A 13960-nucleotide genomic window follows, 5' to 3' on the forward strand; every position below is an offset into this window, starting at 1 on the left:
GAGGGGCTTTCCTAAAAGCCTGGACAAGAAGCAGCAGATTTAAATCCAACTTCAAGAGATCATATCATCCAAGATTGCTTTGCTCTGGGACTCTCTGCCTCTTTTGGGTCCCACCAATTGTGAGGAAAACCTAAAGTGACGTTCTCCCTGCATGTGGCTCATTTGACTTTTTGGATATAGTGGCCACCTCTCCTCTCCATGCTTAAAGAAGGACCAACTGGGGTCCCCAAGAACTGTCCACCTCACTGCCCAAAGGTGATGCAGCCAAATGGTGAAGCTCATCCTACAATTCCTCCTTCACCGAGCCTCTGCCTTCTGCTTGAATACCTAGCAGGTTTTTAAAAGATTCTTCTCTATGTGGGGACTCCTTTCATCTCTGCAGGTGCCATGGTGACTAGTCATGTGCTTTCTGTCTTCCCTCCTCTCCAGGGTTAAGTGTGGAACACAGACAAGGAAACGAGATTACAAGATTCTGTGGTGGGCAGAGCAATGCGAAGATCTCAGGGAGGCCTGCAGGAAGTCAGCCTGGGGTGTCGTGAGGGAAGGCTTCCTGGAGGAGACAAGGCTGAATATATAGGGCAAAGATGGGATAGAAGAGGGCCTGAGGTAAAATCCAAGGAGAAAAGGAAGCTTCCAAGATAGTTCATCCCTTCTCCACTGCATCTTTGCACACATTACTCAGTCAGGCATCTAGGAATGGAGACTGGTTCCTTAGAGACTGCTCTTGGCCTTCACTCTCTTCCCTTTCCTTCTCAGGACACTGTTGTATCTGGATGTGATGCCTGGGGCCACTGCAATTGTGTTGGCACCATGAGGGAGGCCAGTCTGGAGGCAGAACAGATTCACTGTAGATGTGAGATGAGAGAATGAAAAAAAAAAACAACAGCAACAAAACAAACCAACAAAGAACCAAAGCCCTCGATAGTGTGGCAACTTCTGGCTCAGTCAGCCCCAGAACTGAGCTCATCTAGAAGGTTCCTGAGTGAAGTGATCCAGCGTTTGAGAGCATGGGACTGAGTCTGGCTCGGCTATACTTTTGTCATGTGACTTTGGGCAAGGTGTTTGTGAGAGTCACACGTGTTAATGTCATGACGAGAAGCAGGCTAGTCATACTTGGGTGGCTCAGGCTTCTGTAGAGCCTGGCGTTGAGGGCAGTCACTTCTGTAGAGAGGCATGTAGGTGGGGTACGGCCCAAGCAGAGTTTGCAGGTAGAGAAGAGGAGGCAAGCTGGACAGAATTCAGGAGAATCAGTAGTTCAAAGCCATCCGTGGCTATACAGAGTGAATGTGAGACCAGCCTGGGCTACTTAAGACTCTATTAGAACAAAACAAAGCAAAATGAGGAAAGACGTTTCTGCTGTGAGAGCAGCTATTAAGAGTCTGTAGTGCCGCGGGCAGGGCAGGGAGGCAGTGTGCTGGGAACTTCACATATGTTACATGTGTGTGGATCAGGGTCGGTGGTGCTGGAAGCGGGCCTGGGCTAGGTGTGGAAGGCCTAGAGCACCCGTGGTATCGGAGGGACCTCGGTTCTCAGTGTGGTCAGGTCAGGAAGAGAAAGGCTTCAGGCGCTTCCTGGATCACTAACACGCATGCGTGTGAAGGTTCCACAAGTCCTGTAGACTTCGCTTCTCCGGTGTCTTTCGTTTTAAGTTACAAAATTTCCATGAACCCTTTATCCCCTGGCATTCATTGAGGGCGTGTGGGGGGGGGGGCAATATACTTAAGTGTGGGGATGCTCAGGAGTGAGGGGTCAGCACAGTGTACAGCCACAATTCTTCCCAGATATTTAAGCAATAAGGGACTGCATTAAATCCCACGGCAGCCATTTTAATGGTGGCGGCTGCACTTGGCTGTGTCCCTCTCCCTAGTCCCCTGCCTTTCAAATATCCTTATCCGAAGCCGAGAGAGTCCCCAGGATGCACTGCTGCTTCTTCCTGACCTTAGGCGGTGGTGCTTTAAAGTTGAAGGTGAGCTAATTCAGGCCGGGAGCTCAGATTGACACTTGAAAGCTACTGAGGGGCTTCCGGGGGTTAGAGGTTAATAGTCGCCGGAGCTGCGGTTTGACTTGAGAATCGGAAGTCTTTCTCTTTCATTCTTCTCTCCCTCTCCCCTTCCTCGTCTCTCTCTTCCCTTTGCTCTTTCCTTTTCTCTCCATATGGAAAGCTTGCCACCTCTTCCGTCTCTTAGGGCAGCATACACATGGCCACAGCGCTTTGGAGTGTTCTGCCTGTGCTGGGCTGTATTTCTCAGTGGCCCGGAGGCAGGGTTTTTGGAAGGTGCGGGTTCTGAGAGGAACCTGTTAATTGGGTGTTTTGGATGTTTTCTCAAGTTTGAAATCTACAAACCTAGACTTCACTAAAGAGCGTCATTCACCGGTTCCTTACCCGTCCTCATTGCTGTCCAGCACTGCCTGTCCCACGGCCCCTCCGGGTGCCGGCTCCCCCAGGTCTGAGGGCCAGAACCCATCTGCACAGTCTCCAGCTGCAGCACCAACATCTCACCAGCTCCCCTCACAGCAGCCTCCTGATTGGCCTTTGTGTTCTCTAAAAGTCCATTCAAATCACACTATGACTGTCCCGAATTAGGGCCTCAGACTGCGAGCCTTGGTCTAAATTTTCCCGGGAACAGACTCCAAACCCTTTATCACACCAATCTCTGGGCCTTTCTCTGTGGCTCCCCTCCCCTTTCACCCACACCTACCCTCTTCTCTACTGTCTTTTATGTCGCCGGGTGCATTGACTGTCTCCCCCTTCCTATAGCATCTACCTCTTCCCGGCTGCCGCGATGGCTGTGGCATAGTTGTACAAGGCTCTTCTCTGGGGTGTGGCCAGGGGTGGGTGGGTGGGGTCTCAAGTACCGAGTGATCCAGACTCCAATGCTGCCTCCTCGGAAAGGCTTTCTCAAAACCCGATCAGGCTGGAGGTCTGCGTTGCTGTTCCTGATTCATTGACAACATATATCACGGCCTCAGATTTGCTTATTGAGCTACGCTTTACACGGATGTTCTGCTTTCCTTACTAAACTATCGCCAGTACATTTGTTCTACCCGGGACAGTATCTGGCTCATGGTGGGCCTGAGTGGCTGTTGATTCTTTGGTGAAGGACAGCCATTGCCACTACAGGTCTGGGGCTGACAAACCCAGCCTCTACCCCCAAGGGACAGTGACTGCCACCCAGCATGTGGCTCTACAGTCTTACTTGAGCACTGGCCCTCAGGGGCTCCAGAGCCAGGAAACAGCCTCACACCGTTAGTTTTGCCCAAACCTAAGGATGTTTTTAAAGACGTGCCCTTTAATTCCCCCCACTTTCACTATCTCCATACCCAGTCAACCACAAAGACCTACAAATCAATACGAAAAAGACAAATAGCCCCACAGAAAAGGAGCCAGCGTTGGTAAAGAGGCATATGACAGGCAACGGAAATGGAAGAGATGAAGAGATGCTCGCCACATCAGGAAGCTGAAGGAAACCCAAACCAGCCACCTTTCCCTCTCGCCAGGCAGATGGAAATTTATAAATATGGATAACCACCATTTTCATGTTGGGAAGGGGTGAGGAAATGAGTCCTCTCCTGCACGGTGGGTGGTGAGGGGCGCCGGCGGAGTATCTTTGGAGGACCACTTAATAGCATCCATCAAAAGTCAAAACGCTGCAACTGGCCTGCACGCCTAGGCGGCATCTGTCCCAGAGCCATCCTCACAGGAGGCGTCTGAGCAGGGATGGCTTCTGGAAGCTAAAAGTTGGTAGCAATTTAAGTGGCCACCATCAGCATCAGCGGGAAGAGTTAAGTAAACTGGGGGCTAGGTTGGGTGCAGCAAGGCTCTGATGGAGCGGTTTAAAAGAATGAGATGTGTCTTTAAGTGCTGATGTGCAAACATCTCCAGGCAGTGCCGTAGCGCCTACACTACGGGATGGTACATGAGCTGAGAACTAGGCTGGAGATTTAAAAACACATGCATACAGATGGGGTCACGGGTCATCCTTGATACAAGAATGTCCCCTTTATTGTGGTCCAGGGCCGCTTATATAGGGCTCCTTAGCTGATAGCCAGGCCCCAGCCAAACCCACCAGAAACCACTCCCCTGCTATCAGGAACCCCTGAGGGTCTCGTGCTCAGAGCAGCTGCAAGCACAGGAAAACAAGTTGTTTTGTTCAGAGCAGCTGCAAGCATAACAAGTTGTTTACAAGAAATTCAGGGTCTGGGGGTCCACAACCCCAACACACTGCAAGATTCACTGTGAAGTGAAACCCAGAACAATCTGAGCAATTCAATATTTATCTGAGTACAAGAACCACTGGGCATATATGTAATAATAACAGGACTTCCTCACTCTTCCTGCGCCTCATCAAGAACATGAGCCTTCCTGCCTGGGCTTCCTGCCTGGGCTCCTGAGTCAGCCCACTGGTGTCCTCCGGGCAGCTCTCCATGCTCCAGCCTTCCAGTATCAGGCTCCCCTAAGCTTCAGATATGCGAGTCCACCTCCGGAGGCCTTCAGGACACCTCCACATTTGGATACCCTCTTTTCTTCTCACAGTGGTTGATGGAGATGGCACTGGTTGACTTGAGCTAGAAGCTGTGGAGCCCTCTTGGATGCAACCGTACGCTTCAACTCACATCACCACGTAAGCCACCATATTCTGTAAGATGCCACCCTGCCTGCCCGGATGATGGCCCCCAATGATACTTCCTATGAACCTGAAAACATCACTTTCATTTTGCAATCCTGGGCATGGGACCCAGGGATGCATGCACGCTAAGACTGAGCTATATAGCCTTAGCATGAGCCTCTGCAGCTGAGCTATATCCCTAGCCCTCAATGCTACTCTAGATGGTAAAAACCCTTTGCAGATGGGGCTGCACTATGGATTTTGCAATGGAGCAATCACCCTGAATTATCTGGGAGGGTTTAAATACAATCACAAGTGTCCTCATAGAAGGGAGAAGAGAGAGCTTGGATACAGAAGAAGTGACCATGTAAGCAGGAGGTTGAGTGACTTGAGAAAGGGACCCTGAGCCATGGAGGGTGGCCAGTGCCATGTGCTAGGAAAGATGGGGAAATGGATTCTACTTGTGAGGTGATGGCTGTGTGCTCCAAGGATGACTCTGGAAGGGGCACTCAGTTTGGAAGGCTGATGAGCCCCATTTCAAGTTTGGACCAAGGTGGGAACTGGGGACAAAGGGCAAGGAATATTTAGGGAGTCGCTTGAGAGTGGGTAGTGACAGGGACTCTTGCTTTGTGAGATGGGGACAGGGAGGAAAAGAGAGACTTGGGGATGATGTCTGTGGCTTAAGGGGATAGCTGCTTCAGGAGGAGCATCAGGTGGGGGTGCAGAATAGAAAGAAGAATAAGGCTTCGAGAAGGCTGGTTCTGCGTTAACTGAAGACAGGGTCACTCAGATACCCGACGCACGGAGGCAAGAAGGGGAGCAACTTATGAGTGACCTGGATTGTGCCCTGCTCCCATGGCCTCTCCCCAGAGAGAAAACTCTCCTGAGAGCCCTCTTCAAGGACAGGAGCCTCATTTGTTCTATCTCAGAACAGACTCTCACTTGAAGAGAGCATGACGTGGCCATTTTTCATCCCCGTCCTCATCCCCAGCTCCTGCCACGAGCCCTCACCCGTTATCTCTCAGCTTGGCATGGTCATCAGTTTGGACCCAGTCAGGAAACCGTATCTCACGGAGATTTCTTGATATGTTATCAGCACAGGGCTTTCACTTTTTAAGTGTCTCCGAGAGGGTCAGGCCAGCCTGATGGGATGCTAACTCTCTGTGGACTTGAGAAGGCTTCTATATCATAGTCAAATTGTGGGTACCCCTTTTCCTTAACCTGAAGATTCTCCAGAGTCCTGGCACAGAGGGAACTGTGTCTGAATGATATTTGGGCTCACAGATGTAATACCCTGTGGAGGGGGCAACAGGAGTGCCAAGGTCGAGGCTCAAACTATTTCCCTGAGGTAGATGAGGATAAGAGTTAATGAATTGATTCTATATTCATCCACCATTTATTCATCCATCATCCCATCCATTATCCCACCCACCCACCTATCCATCCATCCATCCATCCATCCATCCATCCATCCCATCTATCCATCCACTCATACCAAGAATTGTCATATTAGCTCATACATGTACCAGGGATACATCCAATGGTGTACATAATAGACATGCATCTTGTTGCTTAGACAGGTAAACAGGTCTTACAATACTGAGGGCCAGAAGTTCAAGTGTGGATGTGGCATACGACTAAGAAATACCTAGGTAGAAAAAGGAAACAGGTAAAGAATATTATGGAAAGGGGCTGTAGTACATATGAAGACTCTGATGTTAGGGGATGTATAGGAGGAGAAAGTGATGGGTTTAGGGGTAGTTTGGCACGGCTAGAGTTAGTGTTCACGCATGTGTGTACACATGTGTGTCTCTGTCTCTGTTCTGTTGCTGTGATGAGACAGCATGACCATGGCAACTCTTATGACAGAAAGAATTTCATTGGGCTTGCTTTCATTTTCAAAGGTTTAATAAGTCATCATGGCAGGGAGGAGGCAGACATGGTGCTAGAGAAGTAGCTGAGAGTTCTATATCTGGCTCTGCAGACAGCAGGAAGAGTGAGACACTGGGCTGGTGGGAGCTTTTGAAACCTCTAAGCCCACCCCCAGCGACACACTTCCTCCAACAAGCCACACCTCCTCTTCTTTGTCAAGCAGCACTGCTCCTTGATTACTAAGCATTCAAATATATGAACCTATGGGGGCCATTCTTGTTCAAACTACCACAGTGTGTATGCATACATCTGGACAGATGTATGCATGCGTGTGCATACACATGGACAGGCATAGGCATGTGTGAATGCGTGGACATGAGAGCATGCAGGTTTGTGAAGACAGATGTCTGCTGCAGGAGCATGCAAACATATAGGTGTATGTGTGCATGTATACATAATGTGTACGTGTAAATGAGTGATGACACAATTTGTAGTCTTGTGTGCATGTACATATATGCGTGTGTGTATCTCTGTGTGTGATGACACAGATGTATGTGTGCTGCTGCATGCAGGTGTGTGTGTACACGTGTTCACATATGCACACGTGTATGCATCTATCTATGCATGTGTGACCACAGATGTCTGCATGTAGGTTCGTGCACATCTATGTGTGTATGCATACGTATGTAAATGTATATACAAAGGTGTATTTGTTCAAAGCATGTGTGTTGTAGGGTACTGCAATCATGGGAGATTCTTACAGACTCTCCTTAAAGAGCGAAGTGTTTAAGGAAAAAAATCCAGAAGGGAAAACTCATTTGAAGGGAACCTCTAATCCCCTCTGGACCATTGGTCCTCAGAAAACCTCCTCAAGGGAAGGGGGCGTGGGAGAACCTGGTCACTGGCTCAACATGGGCAAGATAGGACAACAAAGAGAAGAAGCCTGTGGGTAATTGCTCTGCTCACCTGGCCACTCCACAGGGCTGGAAAAGGTTAGAAAGATCACCAGCTCTGTTCGGCCTTGCTCTTGTCTTCCCAACACTACACCACTGGGCTGGCCCACACTGGTGGGTCCCATCTCTCATCAAAGAGTGCAGACTGCTAAACCGTTTCCCAGGCCAGTGGCTGGACAACTTAGTTACACATTTGCAGGAAAGCATACAGGCCAAGGGCTCACTCTGCTCTTGACCTGGCTTCTCAGGCATGTGGGTTCATTGTTTATCTAGAACATTTCCTCCTCCTCTGAGAGTCTAGATTCTAAGCAGGAATGTGTACTCAAGTGCACAACACACACACACACACACACACACACACACACACACACACACACCCCTAACTGTAAGCATGTAAGGCTACACTCCTGAGTCAGCATGAGGGCCTAGCATTATTGTAGATGTTTCCATAACGACAAGGGTATTTATGAATGAGAATAACAGTGGTCAGCTGTGAGTTGTGTAAGTGGACCTTACCCCATCTGTTGATGGCATTCTGTTGCATATGGCCCTCTGACTTGAACAACAGTAGTAAATTCCTGGGTCTCCAGACTATTGGCCCACTCCGGAGATTTTAGACTCTTTTTGGCCTCCATAATAATGTGAACCGATTTCTTCACAGGTCCACATCCAATGGAAGTGACCTCGGCAGGAACAGGGTTGAGGGCCACTGCCACATGCGCAGATGTGGAAGCTGGGCCACATCTGGACCATCCATATGGTCACCTGCCGTATGTGGAGGACGCTAGGAGGCAGGTGTCTTTTCTTCCAAGGGGGTTGTTGCTGTGTCTTCCCAGTAAGAGTTTTCCCAAGGATCCCACTCGTCAGGATAGAAGGGGGCCTCACAGGACATTGTTTGGGTTAAGGCTTCACCCCAGCCCCTGGCTTCCATATACCCAAGGAGTCTGGAATGTTTGGGTTAAGGCTTCACCCCAGCCCCTGCCATCCATATATCCAGAGTCTGGAATGTTTGGGTGGAAAGTTCCAACCCAAGCCCCATCCCTGGGAGATGCCTCAGTCCAGACTTCACCAAAAAGTGACTCCTCCTCAGAGATGCTCAAGACCACTCCCAGGGGGTATTTAAACTGCCCCCATCCCCCAGAGAACAAACACCCATCTCCTCTCTGAGGGCCTGGAATGCCACCCGGGAGCACTGGCATCCATTAAACCTGGCTGTCGGTTTGATTTGGTCTGATTCGGATTATTGCCTCGGCTGGGGAGAGGTTTATCAGGGTGTAAAAACTTTTCAGCCACCAGGGTAGACGGTGCAGGAAGAAGTCTTGAGAGAGAGGCAGGAACTGGAAACCAGAGCCTTGTTGGCAAGCTTTTCTCGGCTCATCTCATGCTCCCTGACTTTCCTCTCTCGGGGGTGACTCGACTTTCTCCCATTGGGTGTTGACTTTGAATGTCTTCCGTCTTCCTTGCTTAAAGCGGCTACCTGCTAACTTCTATTTGCATCTCCTCAGTTGGAACTGCAAGAGGAACCTGATTGGCTGGTGGAGAGCCAATGCACCGCCCTCTCTGGGTCAGATGCTTCCCTTCTCAAGAAGCAGCTGGGGCTTGGGGGAGCTCTGGGATACAGGGTCTTGTACTGCTTCCTTCCAGGGTTTTGAGTGGAGCAGGTTCAAGTTCAAGCTAAGGGAACCAATGATAATGAAGGGGCAGTACCATGGCAGCCTGTGGAACACAGAGGGTTGTACTAATAAATGAGGCGGGGCGGGGAGGCGGGGGGAGGCGGGGGGTTGAGGTTAGACCATGGAGGCTCCTGAACACTAGGTCAGAGACTTTAATTTTTTTTTTTTTAAATTCTTGTGGCCAGAACCTGTGGGGGGACTTTAATCAACAGCGCCAACCCTCGGGTCACTCTGAAGTGGCTCATTTACTTGGCAAAGTGGCACAGTTTGAAGGCGGTAGCTAGCTGGGGAGCGCTCTGCCGAGGAGCCTCTTTTGATGGACGCCTGAAAGGAGGCTCAGGCTTTGGAATGATGTACTTCAAGGACTCTTGGCTTTTGTATGTTTCAGTCTCGATTGCAACACTACACGAACGTGGGGTTTTTTGCATCGAATTAAAATTAATCTAATACTTGACAACTCTGGCTGGATGCCTGCCAAATATGGAGACTTGAGATGCTTCCTGTAAATTCTGCCACAGAACATTCTTACAATTCAGGGAACATCTCATTTTCCTCACCGCCGTGCACTCCCGACCCGGACTCTCCAGGGACCTCCTTCTGGAAGCCCCTCTTGCATAAATGTGAACACACTGTGTGGCAGCTACTTTTTCAAATCCAAATCCTCTCTGGGGAGCAGGGTGATCTGGGGTGCAGGGAATGGGTCATTTAGATGAACCACCTCTGCTCCAAGTCAGTCTTGGAATTTTTCCAGTAATAATCTCTTTCGTCATTAATGGCCTGCTGGGTGAATCTTATTATATCTCCTTGAAATAATTTAGATGCTAATATCTCGCAGTGACCATCACGCAGGGAATTGGAGGCTGGAGGTGCTGGTGAGGAGGCATGAAGGCTGTCTAATGCTGGGGTCCTTTACACAGCTGGAGACTGGCATTTGCCGGGCTAGGCGAAAACACCCTAGTAACCAGGCTTTGCTATCCTCACAGCTGAAGGGTCTTGGGTGGGGTGTCCCACAGTTCTTTCTAACATGAGGAGGTGGATTCCTGATAACTGACACAAATGGCTTCTAAGTGAATAGTTCAGAGGAATTCTGGGTAAATGATGGAGGGGAAATTATGGTTTTATAAGCTCGAGGGTGGAGTACAGAAGGCATGAAGGAAAGGGCTTTTACTGGGCTAGGAACTGAGATGTATGACTTCTAGGGTTTTCTTTATTTTTTTTTATTTTACTTTTTTGATAGAGAGTCTCATGTAGCCCAGGCTGACCTACAATTTGTCAGGGAGCTGCTCTACTTTCTTTCTGTTGTGATCAAACAGTCTGACCAAAAGCAACATGGCTTCATGGGTGTTAGAGAAGGGCTTATTTGGTTTACACTTCCAGGTCATAGACCATCTCTGTGGAAAGTCAGGGCAGGAACTCCAGGGGAGAGCTTGAAGCAGGAGTCATAGAGAAATGTTGCTTGCTGACTGGCTTTCTGGATTTCTCAGCCAGCTTTCTCATACAGCCCGAGTCCACCTGCCCAGGGAAGATGCTATGTTGTTGGAGGGGTTTCTGTCCTGTCTGGTTCCCGCAGTTGTTAAGTCCCAAAGAAAATCACACAGAGGTCTACATTAGTTATAAACTTATTGGCTCATCAGCTCAGGCTTCTTATTAACTCTTATAACTTATATTAGCCCATTTTTCTGGTATATATTAGGCACATGGCTTGGTACCTTTCTCAGCAGGGTAGGTCACATCTTCCTTCTGTGTCTGAGCAGGACTGCAGAGGAATGGGCTTTCCTCTTCCCAGAATTCTCTTGTTCTCATTGCCCCGCCTCTACTTCCTGTCTGGTTGGCCCGCTTATACTTCCTGCCTGGCTACTGGCCAATCAGCGTTTATTTAAAACATAATTGATGGAATACAGAATTTTCCCACACCACTTCCCCCTCTTTTTTTTTTAACAAAGGAAAATATCCATAGTCCAATTTTTGGGAATGTGGGCATAGTATTCCAGGCTACTTCCTGCTGGTTGGGGGTGCTGATAATCTTATGGGGACCTAAAGAAAATTTTGAATTATGATCAAGTCCTGACTACAGTATCCTGTGAGTCTTGATAATCTCAGGAAGCAGTCTTGAACCTGTTCTGGATGTAGAACTCTGACATCTAGGCCATCTGATCCTACCAGAGATTTCTCAGGTGGTCTTCCTTGATCAAACCTGATTATTCTTAACTCAGAATGAACCCACAGCCTCTCATTTCCTGTGAAAACAAAAGCAAAACCTCTTCTCCAAAGTAACATACCGTTTGACTTCAATTTTGAAGTCAAGGTATTTTCAAAATACCTATCTTGGATTAATTCAGCAGCATTTATAAACGAATATCTTTTAGCAGCTGTTGCTCCTTCCTCAGCATTCAAACAATTCAAAGAGAACATATAACTGTAATTCTTATTTGATACCTGTTTTGTTATATGTAATTTTACTATGTTAAAGTTAAAGCCTTTCTTTTTGTTTAAACAGAAAAGGGAAAATGGTGCAAGAGGTTCTTTTGTTCATGTGTTGCTTTCATTGGTTGATGAATAAAGAAACTACCTTATCCTAGCTGATAGGGGCAGAACTTAGGTAGGCAGAGAAAACAGAACTGAATGCAGGGAGGAAGAAGGCAGAGGAGGGAAGCCATGGATCTTCTGCCTGAAATGGATGCTGGTTAGAATCTTGCCGGTAAGTCACAGTCATGTGGCAATACACAGATTAATAGAAATGGGTTAAATTAAGATGTAAAAATTAGCCAATAAGAAACTAGAGCTAATGGGCCAAGCAGTGTTTTAATGAATATAGTTTCTGTGTGGTTGTTTCAGGGCTAAGCTAGTTGGGTGGCCAGGACAAACAGGAGCCCTCTCCTGTAACAATGCTACTCTCAGTGGGCTGTGCTCTCCAACATCAATCATCATTCAAGACAATCTAATTAGTCTAATACTTGACAAATCCCAGACATGGCAACAGGCCAACATGATCCGAGCAAGTCCTCAAAAGGCCCAGGCAGTTTCTTTCTTTATTAACCAATGAAAGCAACACACAAACAGAAGGAACTCCTACATATGTATGTATTATGTGTTTGTATAATACATTTATGTATGCATATATGCATGTATACATATGCATGCACGTATTGTGTATGTACATATATACTGCATGTATTTCTTTATATGTATGTGTATGTATATATATTGTGTTTGTATATATGTATGATACACAAATATTTGTGTATATATGTACATGTATAATATATGTGCATATATGTATACATGTGTGTGTTTATGTATATGTACATGTATGTAGGTCTACATTGTGAAAAACAAGGTTTTTTTTTCTGTCAAAGGTAGTTATCCCTGCAAGAACTCATATTTCCCCCAACTGACCCCTTCCCCTTTGCACAGATTAGCCAAGGACAGAAGATTGTAAAGTTGGGCTCTCGCCAGTGGGATGAGATGCACTCACCAACAGCAGCGGATGGATGCCATTTTGGCCAAGCATGCTTGTTAACCCGGTTTGGGACTTGGCACATGCTTTATGAAGAAATAGAAAAGGTCTTACTGAGCTACTTTTGTTTTGTTCATATGCTCCTTTGTGTGACAGAGTGTTCTTCATTTGTTTCTAGAGTATGTGTGTATGAGTGTATGTGTTTATGTGCATATGTGTGCATGTGCCACGGACAATGTGTGGAGGTCAGGGGACAACTTTCAGGATCGGTTCTCTCCTTCCACTGTGTGAATCAAAGTCAGGCCGTTAGGCCTGAGCATAGCAGGCTTTCTTTGACCACCAGCCCCTGAAACACAACACAGAGACTTGTTATGAAAACTCAGTCTTAGTTTACTTAGGTTTGTTTCTAATTAGTTCTTATAACTTAAATTAACCCATTTCCATTAATATATCTGCTGCCATGTGGTTCATGGCTTTTCTCTCTCCTCCTACATGTCCTGTTTCTTTTCTGTCTCCTTTGGCATTTCCCCCATGCCTAGATTCATCTCCTCTTCTTTTCTTTCTGCCTGGAAGTCCCACCTAATCTCTTCCTGTCTAGATATTGGCCATTCAGCTCTTTATTACACCACCCGCAGTGACACATCTACACACAGTGTAAAGGAATATTCTGCCACAATCCAGTTCCACCACCTGAGTACAGGGATTATAGGCACGTACCGCCATGCTTGGTTTGTGTAGATCTGGGGATTGAACTCAGGGCTCTGGGAGTGTTAGGCAAGCCCTTTACCACTGAGCTATATCTCTAGCCCTGTGAGAGCCATCTCCAGCCCTATTGTATATATGGGGGCTAGAGGTCTATGTCAAGTGTTTTCCTCTATCACTGTCTGCCGTATCTTTTTGAGACAAGGTATTTTCACTGAGCCTGGAGTTCACCAATTGGCTAGACTGGCTGGGCAGCAAGCCCCCAGGATCCACCTGTTTCTATATCCATGGAACTGAAGTTACAAATGCAGGCCACCATGCCTGGCTTTTCTGTAAATGCTGAGGATCTGAACTCAAGTCCTCTTGTTGGCATGGCCCTTTCTCCAGTGAGCCATGTCCCCAGCCCACTTATGTGGACAGATTTGTAAGTGTTTGAAAAGTTACATGTTTTCTCCTCCCCGCAGTTCCCTTTAGTGGTGTGATTTCCCTGCTCACTTTCCTTCGGGACAAACTCACTCTTTCACAGGTGGTTCCGGCAGCTGGATGAGCATTGTTAGTTCTTCTTCCTAGGCAGACGCCATTAAATAAAAACCTGGTCACTGGATTCAGCCTAAATTCAAACCGAGTGTCACCTAGTAGCTATGTGACCTTGGCAAGTGCTCTCTGACCCTTGGGTTTCTCCAGCAGGGCTTATAT

Source organism: Microtus pennsylvanicus, chromosome 13 (genome assembly GCF_037038515.1).
Source record: "Microtus pennsylvanicus isolate mMicPen1 chromosome 13, mMicPen1.hap1, whole genome shotgun sequence".
NCBI lineage: Eukaryota > Metazoa > Chordata > Mammalia > Rodentia > Cricetidae > Microtus > Microtus pennsylvanicus.